This window comes from Haemaphysalis longicornis, unplaced genomic scaffold (assembly GCF_048455015.1).
Source record: "Haemaphysalis longicornis isolate Haplotype H1 unplaced genomic scaffold, Haemaphysalis longicornis Haplotype H1 scaffold_1, whole genome shotgun sequence".
Lineage (NCBI taxonomy): Eukaryota > Metazoa > Arthropoda > Arachnida > Ixodida > Ixodidae > Haemaphysalis > Haemaphysalis longicornis.
Window position 1 is genome coordinate 123256233 of NW_027526203.1, and position 15555 is coordinate 123271787.

Here is a 15555-nt window from a genome sequence, read left to right on the forward strand (position 1 = left end):
TTCTAAGTAACTCTTGACAAATAAATATTTCTGGAGCTTTTTTATAATAACAAAACAAATTTGACGAAGCTTCTGCAGTAATATTGTCGCCTTTCTGCAGCCAGAGTGAACTTTCCAGCCTGTTCGTAAGGTGCCAAGGACAAGTGGATCGTGCCTGGCCGGTACATGACGGAACGCTCGCTGAAGCCCGGCTCCCCTAGACAGTGGCGCCAGATTTCCCTCTAGTATATATAAGTATGAAACTCTATGCAGGCCCGTACTTTACCAATACTTCTATTTCGGGTACGGACGTAGATCATTATGAAGGCAGTGCATGTTGACCATCCTTGTTACCTTGCTATCATCTTTGGCAGAGGTGTGAAGGAAAGAATGTGAACTGCGTACGTAGCAGCCCTAGAAAAATTACTTTTGCGTCTTGATGTTTATTAGACTCACGTGAAGCTCACGTCAAAAGTATCTCGAGTGGGATATTCATTATAACACCTGAAGTGACATCATGTCTGCTCCGTTTATTGAGGTCAACTGTGCATTTGGAGTTTCACTTGCTCCAAGGCCCTATTTACGACAACAAACTCCCAGGCCGCACCCTAAAACTGGCTTTCATCGAAAGAGAGTCTGTTGCAACTTTCCTGGAATGCACAACATAAAACAAACACAGCCCAGTTTCCCACGCTACCATCACTTTTGTCGAGTACTTGCCAAGTTGAACATGTGAGTTTTTCTTTTTTGACTGCTCTAGGCTGCATGTGAGCAGGCCATGCCTCACTGCTTGCACCAGCTGTACCCGGTCTCCCTCTTCCCCTCCTTTTCTTATTATTACTTTACTTATTATTACTTTACTTTACATTACTTCCGCTTCGATATGCTGCTGCATGCAGACCTAACCAATGTAATTTTTGGGCGTGACTTTTTTTTTCATTCTTGAACGTGGTGTACACCTAGTTCTCACACTGGCGGCCTACCAGCTACAGCCAGGAAGCACTGAGCTGCTATGCACAAGATTGCAGGTTTGATTCCCAGCCTGTGTTTCTGAGGCTCTGTTCCTGACAAGTGTCCCAGCTCATGTCACACCCAGCTGGGATTACACGACTTGGCATAAGCACTCACCACATTCACTCTACATTGCCCCGATTCAGTCTGTGGACAACCAGATGGTGATGTCGTCCGCATATAGGCCGAGCCCCGGGATGCTGCTTAGGGAGGCCTGTATGGGCAATACTGAAGAGGAGAGGAGAGAGAGAGCCCCTTGTGGTGTGCCGGCCCAAAAAGTAGTAGTCTCGGGCTTGGTCCCCCACCTTTCAGATGGCTTTTCCGAGATCTCTTGGCATAATTGTATACCCTGGTTCCACATCCGAGTGTGCTCAGCCTGTGTAGAATAGCTTGACATTGTCAAACACCCTTTTGAGATGAAATGCAAGGATGGCGGCGAGTCACAGGTAGGGTTGCCATCTTTCCCCGAAGAAAAAAACCGGCCCTTCGGAAGAAGGGAGGAAGGGGGGGGTATAAAGAAGGTTGAATTTGTGTTGAAAAAAAGGAGCCCCGTTTTCTTTTTTGCCACGCAATGCCATTTATTGTAGTGTTTTCCTACAGAGAAATCAACATAACATTTGTACTGAAAGTGGTTGAGATTTTGGTTATTTGTCTGGATGTGCTGCACTGAAAGCAACCGCACTTGCTGACCGTGCCGGCGGCATTTCCTTGTGTTGCTCCTGCCTTTGGTCCCCTTCCATCTCAGGAATCACACTCAGCCACGTATTTTCTCTGCTCACGTGTCTTTACACAGCTTGTCGAAACATATTTGTCATCGTAGTTGCTGTATTGACGCTTACAAAAGGCCAAATAAGAAATAACCGCGGCATAAAGGCCAAAAAACCGGCCAATGTTGGCCGGTTTTAGTAACCGACCGGCAACCTTCCCACTGCCTGAAAAACCGGTCGGGCCGGTCCAAAACCGGTCAGGTGGCAACCCTAGTCACAGGAGCCATTTTAAGTAGGATATCCTGCATTGAGAGGCCCAGCACCTTGCAGGCCATCTGTTGAGGAGTTTTCATTGGAAACAAATGAAAGATAGGTGCTTGCAATCCTCGGGTGTTGTGCCATTTTGTCGATGTGGAAGACAGCCTTGCTGCTGATGTGGGCCATTTCTGGGGGCCGTGGCAGGTGGACATCCTTCGCCATAGCAGGAGGGGCAAGTACTGGGCTTCGAGGGCCTTGTGGTCTGGCAATTGGTAAATGACTCGTGTCATGCTGTATAAAAATACCGTCCTACTGCTGATTGAGACTGATCAAGAACCGGAGAAGCCGCCAAATTTTAGACTCACTGCCTGTGGGCTGGCCAGTTCTCTCCTGTTAGCTTGTTGATATATTGCTGTTTTTCCAATGTTTCAGCAGTCCTTGTCAGGCTTGCCACAGGTGGAGGAGGCAGGAATTGATGCACAGGGTGTTGGTCCATGTCTGTAGTCTATTGGTACGGGCCTTCACATCCCGGTACAGCTGTGCAATCCATTCTCGGATGTTGGGGAGATGGTCGCTTTCAGGTCTCTGTGTTCTTGTTTCCCTTAGCCTGGTCCAGTTCATGAGGCAGGCCAAGCCTGTACTGCGTGTGGTGGCCCGTGGCATGTGACTGCCACCGTGATACTCATCCAAATTGGTCCATGTAGCACAAGGGACGTTTGTTATAATGATCTGGTCGGGACAGGTGTCTCTTGTTGCGCTTGGGCCAATTCTTGTACTCTTCCAGAGCCTGCGTATTTGTGATATTCACCAGTTGCGTTTCTGTAACCTAGATGGCGCCAGGAACGCGCCTTAACCTGTCAGCTGACAGCAGCATATGTATATAGTCATCATGGTCTAATAAACAAACAGTTTGGCTCGAGGTGCGGGCTGGTGCGGTCACTCCCCGGTTGTCCCGGCTTCTCTGGGTAGTCGGCAGTGCATGGCGGCGGGTACAACAGTATCACAGCCTCAGAGGTGGTGGGCCACGTTAAAATCTTCCACTATGAGCAGCTAGTTGTTCGCTGCTCTAAACTGTTCCAGCTTGCTGCAGGTGTTGCTGTGTAGCCACTAGACTCTTACTCACTAGGGTGTCTTGGTGCCCTATGTGAGGGATCCAGATAGGTGAACGCATGCATTTGTTTCCTGAAGTGCAATAACGTTGGGTCAGGATGTGGATGCAGGTAAGCTCTACGCGAGATGGTCCTTTTTAAAGCTTCGGCAGATCCATTGCCACATTCTCTTGAGAGCCCATTTGGAAGCAGCCATCTTGCATCTTGTGGAGTTAGGTAGGCACAGATGTGGTCACTATCTTCGGGCAACAGAGGTGCCTGGCCTCAAGCGGCGTTCCTGTAGTATCGCAAATCTTTCTGTGATCTGAGTACCGAAGTGTTGTTGCTTGCCTGCGATTTCTTGTTGCAGTATTGGCAGCTGTCACTGGATGCACTGCTGTGTCTACGGTTGTACAGTAGCCTGTAGGGCTTGAATAGTTTTAGCTACGATATCCTCTACCTGTTGCACGGTAGCGTACGTCTTTGGGGTCATTAGTTGTTGCAGTTGCCCATAGCAGAGTGGTGTTGGTTGAGGTTGCAAGTCCATTGTTCTCTGCACGTGTACGTTTGATGAGCGCTGGGGATTGGATGTCCTTTTTTATCTGCTCTGCAGATTTTATTTCTGCGCGTCAAAAGTTTTACTCGCATATGAACTAGCTTTAAGCGTGGCATTTTCGCGAGATACTCGAGTGCTATAGGCATGCTCCTGTGCTAACTGTGGACTGATTGGGACATGCAGAGCTTAGCTAAAGGTAATGCAGCTGTTGCAAGTTTTATGCAGCTGCCTTGCTGCTTCTCCAAGTGCTTTGGCCTCTCACGGTCCTGCTTCAGGATAGTGTCCACTTCTTCGATGAAGCCCTCCCTATGCCCGTATTTGGAACGCAGCCTATAGGCGGGCATTTGTGGGCAGAAATGGCAGCAGCTCAAACGATGGCGTCTCGGGGAGGGAGAGTCGGGAGGCCTGCTGCCGTTGCTGAAGGTACCTCTTAGTGCTGGGCTGGGCTACCATCGAAGGATGCGCCGGGGTAGCACTCGTGTCAAGGGGAGGCAGCATTCTGTTGTTGGGGCATGAGGGGCACACATTCCTCCCAGTCATGGGCACATTACCAGTAAAAAGTAGCAGTGTTTCAGTTACAGTTACCTCAGCCGAAAAAGTAGCTCTGTTACTGTTACAGTTACTGAGTTTCCAAGACTAGCTTGTTACAGTGGCAGTTACTTTGAAGAAGTAACGTCATCCCTTTTTCGTTGCTGTATAAAACTAAGCAATAGATCACAAACTAAGTGACAGAGCTTACTTCACAGAAACGTACCAAAGCATGCAGGTACACTCCAAGACTGCAAGTGGTAAAAATCTCGTCCAAGGGATCATAAAAGGGCCACACTCAGCCCAACACCAACAATCGTGGTGTACCAACAATCGTGGTGCATTACCTTTTTGTCAATGCGCCCTTGGTGAAGGGAGATATATTTGCAAAAATCAAGTCTTATTGCCAGTTTCTTTTTGTTTTGTTTTTTCCTGTTTCCGCTCGACTCAAGATGAAAGAACAGCTTTAAGAAACTGCCCTAACGACCGACCTCCGTCCTCTGTCTTCTCCAGAAAAAACAATCCTCCTAGCGATGTCCTCTCCTAAACTGCGAGGGGAGAGGTGTTGTGCAAATGTGGAAAGGGTAGAGGATATGGGAAAGAAGGTAGTCCGAAAAAGTGGAAAGCGCCAACTGTATGTCGGCCTTTAACGAGTGCTGCTCTTGAATGATTTTTATAAAGAACGAAGTAACTGTAACCGCATTTTCCAGTGGAGTTACTTTGCAAAAAGTAACACTGGTACAGTTACAAGTTCCTCTGACTTAAAAGTACTGGTTACGGTTACAAGTTACTCAAAAAAGTAACTAGTTACCGGTAATGCATTACTAGTAACTAGTTACTGCCCAAGGCTGATTCCTCCTGTGACCAGCCTCGTTGTACATGCAGCAATGAGGTACTGTTCTTTTGTAGAAGTAACAGTACGGTATACATTTGCTGCAGAATGTGATCATCAGCGTCGCTGTGTTGTCTAGTTTTTTGCAAGTTTGGGCTTTGTAACCTCGGTTCTCAATGGGTCTGAGGACCATTTCATTTGTGTTAAAGTCGAACCTGACTATATCGAACCCGTTTACATCGAATTATCTTTTATATCAAACCATTTCTGGACACAGTACATTTACAATGAGAACATATAGCAAAAACTACGCTTACATTGAACAGGAACCAGCGACAACCGATATATCAACTGGAAACTTCAGCTTGAACGAAAAAACACAGGACGTAGGAAAAACACGGACACAAGGCTGCTATACTGAACTTCAAATGCCGCGGACGTGCCCCCCCTTTTCCCAAGTTGGCTTTCCCTCGGGACGGAGAAGAAATTTATAGCCACCACACACCTCAAAGTGGTTCAGCCTGGCTGCTCATGGGCAGCGGGCAGCTCTTTCCCCCCCCCCTCAAGGCATCACGCCGTGTCAACACCCCCCTTGCAAAAAATGATCCCGGCCCGCCTGCCATGCTTTTTTTTCATTTGTTGTGTTTGCGTCATTCACGCTTTGAGGGCTTTTCAAGGCAGTGTAGCTGTGGTGGCTAGTGCTAGTGTCACTAAATAGAGGTGTATTTAGTGGCTCTAGCTAGCACGAAGCGGCCAAATTTGCCTTTCTCCGTGAAGCTGGCAATCCTAAATCGAGTCGAACTTGGTGAGAATTCGGACGTCCCCGTCAGTCATGAGATTCCCGAGAACACCTTGTCGAAGTAGGTTCTGGGCAGACGTTACTAAAGAAACCATCCACCATTTCTTCAAATCTGCCGGCCTATGCATGCCGGTGATGACTGAAGATCCTGAGTGCAACGAAGGCACTGCCGGTGTTGCCGAAGTGGGGAGGAGCGGTCGGAATATCCGGATGCCATTGCCGGATCAATGGATGGCAAGTTTGTCAGTGTGGACGATGGTGTCACGACCAAGGAGAGTTTGGAAGACTACATTGCCGACATGTACCGAGCGCAAGTGAAAGCGGGCGCAACGAGAAAAGCAACGATGATTCTTTGCCCACAACCTCTGAAATGATTGGTGGAGTCGCACTAGTCCGGAGCTTCTTCACTTCTCCTCTGCTGCTCCAACCCTTTAGACAATGTGAATTAGTGCATATTGTCTCGGGCGGCGAGGTTGTTCAAGCAGAAGATGCGGGACTATTTCATGCAAAAGTAAGGCAGTTGCACCAATAAAGTGTCTTTATAAATGCTGTGTGCTTTTATAAAGTCCAATTCCTTAGCTTGCTTATATCAAATTATCCCCTATATCAAACTGATAGGTGGTTTTTTGCGAGCTCGATAGAATCGGGTGTGACTGTATTGAGGTGGATTTTAAGACTGACCCCTTGGCAGTAGTCGGGAGATGCAGTGCGTGACGCAACCTCATAGGAATTTCCCTCAACTGTTAATTTCTTAATATTGCTTAGCTGGTCTCTGGAGCTTGTCACTGACCATTCCAACTTGTACGTTTGCTGCAGTTGCTACAGCCATTGGCAATTTTTCAGGGACGGTATTGCGGTCGAAATGCCAGCTTGAGGTCTTCAGCGGGGAGTGGAGGTTGTCAGTGCCTGCACGCTATGGTCAGGCGTCGCTGGTCTTTGCAGCAGCTGGCATGGTGCACACTGAGAGTCCAGGGCAGAGCAATCGTTTGGTCTTCCTTCAGAAGATCTTGTGTGCTGCATTTTTCCACCTCGTCATCTTCTGAGGCGTCGTTTGATGAAAGGTGGGCTTCGTCAGCGGTGGAGCCCGGTGACACATGGTTTGGAGTGACTGCCTAGGTTCAGGCTAGCCCACACCACTAGCGTGTCTAGCGTGTCAGACTTAGCAGGGCTGCCCTTGCTTCAAAACTTTTAATGGCAGAAAAAATTGCTCTTACAGCCTCGATTTGGGATGAACATGCTCGCAGTGCCATTAGGTATATGATGGTAGCATTGGTTCAGGACGCCAAGACTGATTTTTTCCACCAGAGTTTGGTCCTTGAGCCGGAGTCAACTGACGAAAGGTGAGCCGTCATCTTGGCGTACTAGGAAATAGCCAGAAATAGTCTTAAGAAATAGTCAGCGACTTATCTGCCTATCTTATTTTTTCCTGAAGTTGTGGTTGGGGCCAAAGCCTAAATAATGCAACTTTCTGCCAAGTTCAAGCGGGAAACTTCGCATCTGTCTTCACAAAATATAGATAGTGAATTCCCAGGTGTGTATGATGAGGCAATAAGTATGAAATGTTCTACGTGTGGGTGTTAGGCTGAGTACACCAGGTGACAAGAAACATATTCCCTCTTTAAGCACAGCAAACATAGCTAAAGCAAACATAGTAGTACAGTTAGACAGTTCATAAGAGTTTGCAATCCTCATTACCTCCCCCCCCCCCCCCTTGTGGGTACGAAAAGGGTAACTGGGTACTGTACACTGGTGCCCACTAAAATGTTCAGACTTAAAATTGAAAATATAAAATTTTGGAGGTTTTAACGTGCCCAAACTTCACGTGGGCTATGAGGCCCACTGTAGGGGTGGGCTCCGGAATAATTTTGACCACTTGGGGATCTTTAACACACACCAAAAACTTTACACGCTGGCATTTTCCCTTTTCGCCTTCTATCTGTGGCCAGGACCGAACCACGTCTTTCAGCTCAGCAGCACAACACCTTAGTCATTGCACCACTACAGCAGGCAATGTCTGAGGTTAGAATCATATGGCCTCGGGCAGAATACAGGCTTGACACAAGGTGCTTACAGGGCCTCTGTTTCTGGCACACGCTCAAGTAGAGATATTCTGAATGCGTAATAACAGCTCACCGAGACCGAGGTAGGCGTAGTGTCGAGCACTCAAAAATATGCCCATGTCCAGATTTCCCAACAGGACTTCATGGCACAACTATAATGTGGTATGCTTTAACACAGGGTATTGATATAGTTTTTTTTAGGAACATAATTGGTGCGTCCACGCTGGTCTATCAGCAAGCTTATTCCAAATATGCAAGTACGAGCTAGAAACCATCATCTCACTTGGGAAGGAACCTTTGTGCCTCACGATGGGACCAGATCCCGCCTTCGCCCGTACTGGTCAACTCAGAAGGTTGGTTTTGGATTTGAAGGATGACAGCCTGCGAGCTGCTGTTATCCCGAGCAGGCTGCTGTCATGAGGCTGGTGGACCAAGGAGAACGGAACCATCTGCACAAAAATTGAGACTCTGATTTCATGTGTCTGTGTCGTGTAATAATGCTGCGTGGTACACCTACGGGTCCGGTTTGTCCCCTAATGTCGGCAGACAGCTGAAGGTGGTTTCAGTTCGAACGCATTTTTTTTTTTTTACAGCAAAGGATCAAATTTGTAGGAGCATACTAAGCGAGGCTATTATAGGCACAAGATAAAGCACAAGGCCAGAGAGTACCGCTGTGTAGCGCCCGTTGTTTCAGCTTTCTGGTTTTATTTGCGGTGTACCGTGTACGTACTGTCATGAGCTGAAGCTTATGAACCATGGAAGTAGTGATCGAAATTCGGCGCCTGCTGCCGAGACCGTGCCCAGCGCAGGTGCGCCCAACCAGTGTTGCATGCATGCCACTATCACTTGCCACTGCTTCTTGTTCGATAAATCAGGGCCAAGGGAACTACGGTGTGTAGTTAGGAGAACCCTGCCGAGCACCGCCCTATCTCTGAATACGGTGGGACTCAGCTGATATGCGGCAATGGTAGTACGCTGTCACAGTTAGGGTGCTGTGGCTGCGTTGGGCTCGTAGCCTATTTAATAGCTCTCCTGTATCACAATGTCCCAGCGGGGAAAATATTGCAGTGAATACATCCAAACAAAACGGCCAACCAACGTGGGTCCTTTCTCTTAGCCCACGATGGTGTACGGGCTATTTTGCTTGCTTTGCTATATTTGAACCTGCTGCAGGGAAAACTTGTCCCCTAATGAAATAGGCTTCTCATTACATTACAATGCATTCTGTGCTATTCAGCTACCGCAACCCGTCATGCCCCATCACCAAATCCCGCAATTGTTCACATCACGACTTGTTATACCACTTAGATTTTCGCAAAGGACACCCATTGAATCGAACATGCAGCTTTTTCGTGACCAATGTGTCGGTGTGTGTGTGTGCTTGGGGCAGTTGGTACGTTTCCAATAAATTGAACAGCAGATAAAAAAATCCCACACAGGTGATTGGTCAGGTAAAACACAGTATATCGTGCTTTTGGATCATTTAATAACTGCTTCGAAATTACCAATACCAAAAGAAAAAAATGGTGGTGCACTAATTCATCAATGACATGAATGCATTAACCGAAGCTGACGTGCCCACGTTGTTTTTTTCTTTACTTTGATAAACTGATATGATTAAGATGTAGGATATACAATAACGGCTTATTTTTCTCATTTTTTACACCGGTATTTACAGAAGTAGCACGAGAAACTAAACACGGTCATTTCAAGTCGGCAATTCAACATACTTCTGTGAATTAGATTTATAAAGATTGGAATTATTACAGAATTATCCTAGCAGACAGATGTATGGCTGCTACAAACCAATCTTCACTGTGGTTTCTTTGAACCTGGTGAGGCTGCTCGAATTAATTCGGAAGCGGTACCTTTATGTTATCATATTAAAACTGCGACACCTATCTATGGGGCCAACTGGAAAAAAGCTCCCAGTGACTGAGGAGTCGTTGAAGCAGTCAACCTTCATATAATTTGATTTGGAATGGTTTTTGAAGAATGCGATTTACGAAATAGAACTGTTCACTGGAACGACGCTAGCCGCCGATATTTCCGCACGTTTTTAAGTCCAGCATGAACTAACTAGCAGGAGTACGTGAAAGTCCGCGCAGTGGCCTTTGAGGTCAAATATAGTGCACTTTTTCTTCGACTGCACGTTGTGTGAAGCGGAGGAGCTAGAAAAAAATCTACAAGCGCGAGGTAATCACCAGCTCGCCTACACTGCCAGTGGAGCAGCACTGCCGCCGATTGCGCGAGCATTGAACTGAATAAGATTTATTGAAATGGGGAAAGCCACAAGGCCGCAGTCGGAGAAGGGGAAGATGGGAAGAGGAGGAGGTGGTGGCAATCAGTCAGCCATGATGGGCGTCGTTGGAGATGATCGTTTCCACAGATGTGCTGACCAGCAGACGGCCAAAGGGCAGCGAGGTTCCCCTGGCGCGAATTTATCAGAGCGTGAGGCAATAGCAAAAAAAAAAAAAAAAGAAAGAGCGATAGCGGCATGTGTGCTATATGTACTGCTAGGCCGCGCCTGCGCTATGCACCATCTCAACAGCAGGCGCCGAGCAACCAGACGGCGCGGCTGTTAGTTTTAGCATAAGTTTTGGCATCCGCTCCGGTGGTCCGTAAACTTCAGCTTATGACAGTACATTCTGAACAGAGAGACAGAGAAAACTTTATTTGCAATTAACAAAAGCGGAACAGCAAGCACGTGCGCTGCGCTAGCGTCACTAAATGCTCCAGGCTGCGCAACGAAACTCCTAGATCAAGAACGCCAGCAAACCAATTAGTAGGTTATTTTGCTCTAGCAATTTGTTTGAATAAAAAAAGGGGGAGGGAGTGTTTCTCCTCGATTAACAGTCCCGGGTCGTCCACGGACTGGCGCTACCATGATGACAGTGCTACCTAGCTTGGGGACTCCGCTCCGAGGGCAGTCTTCGGACTGCCCGAGGCCTCCCCAGAACGGTCAATCGAGAATGCCCAATGTGGCAACGAACAACGTGTGGGTTCGATCTAGTTGGTAATCCATTGTACGAATTTCAAGTGCTAACTTTCATTGAACGAATTTCAGGCGCAATAGCGCTTGTCTCTATTCAGTTCGTCCCCTGTCTGAAGTTTGCGCTTGAAATTCGTACAGTGGCAACGAAACCCACATGGCATATTTCAGTACACCCGGAACTGCCGATGAGAGTCCGTCAGCTAAGGGACTGGGTGCCGAGGTGATAGATCATTGCTCACCCACTGCTTATTGATACAGGCACGTCCTTTTCTTGCTTGCGTAACAGGCGTAGATCATATATATTGAAAATACTGTTCTCATATAACTATCAAAGAAAGTGCAACAGAAATAACATACAAACATCGCATCCTGTATTACGTAAACACCGCCATTCGCGACGCAGTGTTACCAGCGTTGCCAACTTGTTTCCCCGATTCCCGCAGCGGGAGAGCATTTTCGGCATCGTTTGAAACTCTGACGTCACATGACAGTCCTTGGTGACGTCACTTGGTAGCGCCAAGTTTGGCGCTTTCGAAGAGCTGCCTTCGTGTTGATTTTCTTGCAAGCAAAAACAACGTGCAAAGAAGCCTCGCATGAGTGGTACAATAGAAAACACATTGTTTGAACTCATTCACACGATACTGGAATAAACTGCACCCACTATTTCAACTTATGTTATGGTAGTTATTTTATTATTTTGGAACATCACTTATTTTACAACGCAACACAAACAAAAAGAACGCAGCGATGCCCTCAGTAGCCTAGGTTCCTTTCCATCATTACTGTCTCAAGCTTTGATAACATCATTAGTCATCCCCAGTAGCAGGCAGCTTTAACTGAGGGTTGAAACTTCGGAGAAAGTAAGCAAAAAAAAAACAGACTGTTAGTATCCCATAAAGAAAAGAAATAGTAGTAGTAGTAGTAGTAGTAGTAAGTATTGTTGAATAAGGCGGACTTAGCCTTGCATAGCTGCCGGCAATTGCTCCGCCTAATCGTCCCCAATACCATATCAAATCTCTCAAAGTCATAACACATCACTTAGTCCTAAAATAACAGACACGCTATGTCACCACACCTCACTTAGTCCTGTGGACTGCAAGAATCCGAGTAGGAGATGAGACACTTCTCTTCGCACAATCCAGTGGTCCCTAGGAAAAATAATGTCCTCCGATGTAGCATGGGGCACTCCTAACTTCTGGAGATCACGAAAAAAGTTCGTCCGCTCAGGGTTGGTTTTGGAGCAGTTCATAATGAAGTGATACAATGAGTGGTACAATAAAAAACACATTGTTTGAACTCATTCACACGATACTGGAATAAACTGCACCCACTATTTCAACTTATGTTATGGTAGTACATCAACCAGTACATCAACCAGTCGTGACGAAGGGCCTGAAAAGAGCCGAAGCCTGTCTGCTCCACCGCGTAAGAACAGACTCAGCCCGTACACCAGCTTGGCTACATAAAATCAACATTGTTTCATCCCCTTTGTGCCGCTCGTGCAGTGTGAAATAGTAGTAGTAGCCAGCCTTCCGTAATTAATTTTGATAAAGAACGTTAAAATTACTTAATAAAGGATAGTACAAGGCTCTGAAAAAATCTAGACTCTCTCCACCACTAAAAATACATTTTTCTTGTAGTACGTATGCTTGTGCTGTCGTGGAACTTCAATAGCCTGAGTTTTCCCTGGAATAGGTTCTACCTATTTTAAAATGCATTAGTATTCTGGTCAACAAAATTTACCTTACGTGGTCAAGGAAAATCTCAAGTTGGGGAATTGGAAAAAAAGTCATTTAACAGACACCCGGTTCTACAACCCAAACAAAAACTTTATAGTGATGCAAGCATTCTTTATTACTGATAATTATTTGAAAGTTTCTTTCGTCACTTGTGCGTAAATGGAAATTTTCACCACTGCTAATAGCTGAACTCACTAACATTTGAGAGGAATCCTCCAAGGTCGAATAAGCTTCTGCAAAGGAAGCAGTGGCAAGCACCCGAAAATTAAGTCCCGTACCGGCAAAAGCGCAAAGCCACCCCAACCTCCAGTTGGCGTGCAAGGCGGAAGATCAACAAACAATCACTGTGTTATTATTGATCCATTCCCAACTTTCCCGCTCAAAATAATTATTGTTAAGGAGCCTAGTGATTGGTAAGAGAAAAGGGATATTTCGCGCTGACAAAGGAGTCGACTTGGATATTAAACTCCGATTATTTTATGTAATTAATTGTTAAAAGTTACTGCCCATACATCCCGAAGAGATAGTTGCAATGGCCCTGAAGCCCGGCAGAAGGATGTTATGAACTTGAAACTATGCACATAGCAAGATTTGCCCCCAAAATTAGCTGCGCAAAAGTTAACTGCACTGCGCTCAATAACTGCATAGTATATAAGCACGTCTGGGAGAACTGCGGTAAGCCGGAAGGCTGCACCTGCTCTTGCTTTAATTCCTCGACTATTTGTTATCCCTGATTTTTTTTTTTTACAAACAGGTGGAAATAAAGTTATTTTTTACAGCGAAGCTGTATGTCGCTCGCTCGTCTGCATTTTTTTCTTCCTGTGTTTTGTCAGCTTTGCGACAAAGCCAACAAATCGAGGAAACTGCTGTAGTTCTAAATAAAACGTAGACATCTCGGGAAAAATTATGGAGTGGTAAAATTGACCTTTCATTCCGGCGAGTTCATTTACTTGTCGTAATTGGGTAGGCCAGAGTGAAGTGGCAAACGTTGAGGAATTCCGTCTGTTGTCGACATACAGCCGTCTACGGGAAGAGAATGGTTGCAGAAAATGGCTGGGACTCTTGTTTCGCTGAAAAGACACTGAAACGTACAAATGACGTTTGACTGCTGAGGTGGCTACATAATCGTGAGGAGGTTTATCCCAGGTGATATCACGGGTGATTACCCGTCTCAGTTTTAATACAAAAAACATGAAGCCGCTGCTCCTGAGACATTCCATTAGCGTCCCAAAGACAACGTGAATCAGGAAGCCCCGTGTTTGTCTGTCAGAATAAAACTGCAGCCCTTTCTTCAAGTTTCATTGCTATAGTGAACTGAAAAACAGGCTATATTGCAAACAACAAAAAACCGTGTTTTGTTTCTTGCGCTCGTTCGGACTGCGCCCGGTCTCATGCGTTCGTAAACAAGGTACAATCGACTCTCGATCATTAAAAGTCGCTTAATTGGAATTTCTGGTTAATTGGAAGTGACGTTCTGATCCCGACGCTTATACGTGGGATTCAATAAAAGAAATTTCTCGATAATAAGAACATAATGGAAGTCATTTAGAACAAAAAGCATTGACGTGGCCGTCATTGCTTGATCAAATCAAAAATTTTTAAGCGCCAAAACACCACCGTGCTCTGTGTTATGACGGCGCCATCCCAGCTGAGGCCGCGCGCAGCCAGGTCAGTTGAGATTCGCGCCAGCTTACGTACCCCTCTCTCTTGTTCAGGCCCTGAAGCTTTTTTGTCGCGCACTATTCCGCGCGAGCAGTTTTTTTGCTGGACGCTTCCGGCTTCGACTGTATACATAGCGGTGAGTCCGAACTATGAGGGCAAACCGTGTCGTGCCCTCGAATTAGCAATGAAAGTCGGAGTTCTGAAGGGAGACGTGCTGCGTACAAATTGCCATGTTCTTATTGTGCTTTCAGTTAGTTCGAAGTTTTGTGCGGTTCCCGTGGACTCCGTCTTACGGGAGTCGACTGTACTGCGAAATTGCAATTCAAAGCGCATTTCTCCTTCGTGTCGTGACGCAGTTTCACTGGTATTCTAGCAGCTTTACTGACTAATCATGTAAGCAGGACTGAGGGACTATTTTTCTTTTTTTTTTCTCTTTTTTTTTTGACGGAGCTGCCATATTTTGGTACCAAGGTGAAGGTGATGGCGGCTATGCCCTTTATACGGGTCGCCCTCGCCTAGTGGCGCGGCGGAGCCAAAAATCATAATAAGAAAAAATAAAATCAAGAATGCGAGAACGCTACACTTTTGTCGCCCCAAATGAAACTCAAGCACTCCGTTGCACTGCCCCGTGTTGCCACCAAAACTCCAAACGCCGTTTTGTAGTGGCCGTGGCTGCACCCGGGCTGTCACCACTGCCGTCCCCGGCAGTCCCAGTTTCCTCCGGCTTCCTGAACCCCAGTGCAATTGACAGCGACGATGTACGGGCAATGGGAAAAATACCCGGACATGCCACCACCACGTGCTCCGTCGTCTCTTCCGCAGAATCGCAGAGCGGCACAGGTCTTTGCCAAATTAGCTGTGAAGCGCGCTCTCCACGTTCGCGTGCGCAGCACACCACACCTTGCCTCCGCCAGGAAACCGCTCCCCTTGGAGTTGTCGTAGACACTCGTACAGCCACTCCCTGCGGATTTCCGTTTTCTCCCTGCAGTAGACTGCCAGGGAAGACTTCTGCTGGCATGCCTCTTGCCACTTCCTGGTTTCAGCGCTCTGCACCCGCTCATGCACCTCCTTCCTTGATCTCGCTGTCGCTGCCGTCGCGAGGCTGACCATCGGCAGGTCGAAGACTCGACGCAATTTCACAGTCCGCCGCGTCCATCTCGTCGACCGCCCCGAAAAACTCAGGTACACCAGCACTTGCCGGGCTAGGTTGCCTTCAGGGAGGCGCACGAGCCTATTCTCGTATGCTGCCTTTGCTACCGCCTCCCGGGCTGTAAATGATGACCAGCCCAGCTCGCCTTGGGTGGCTTCCACTGGTGTCTGTCGGTGGGTCCCCAACGCCAT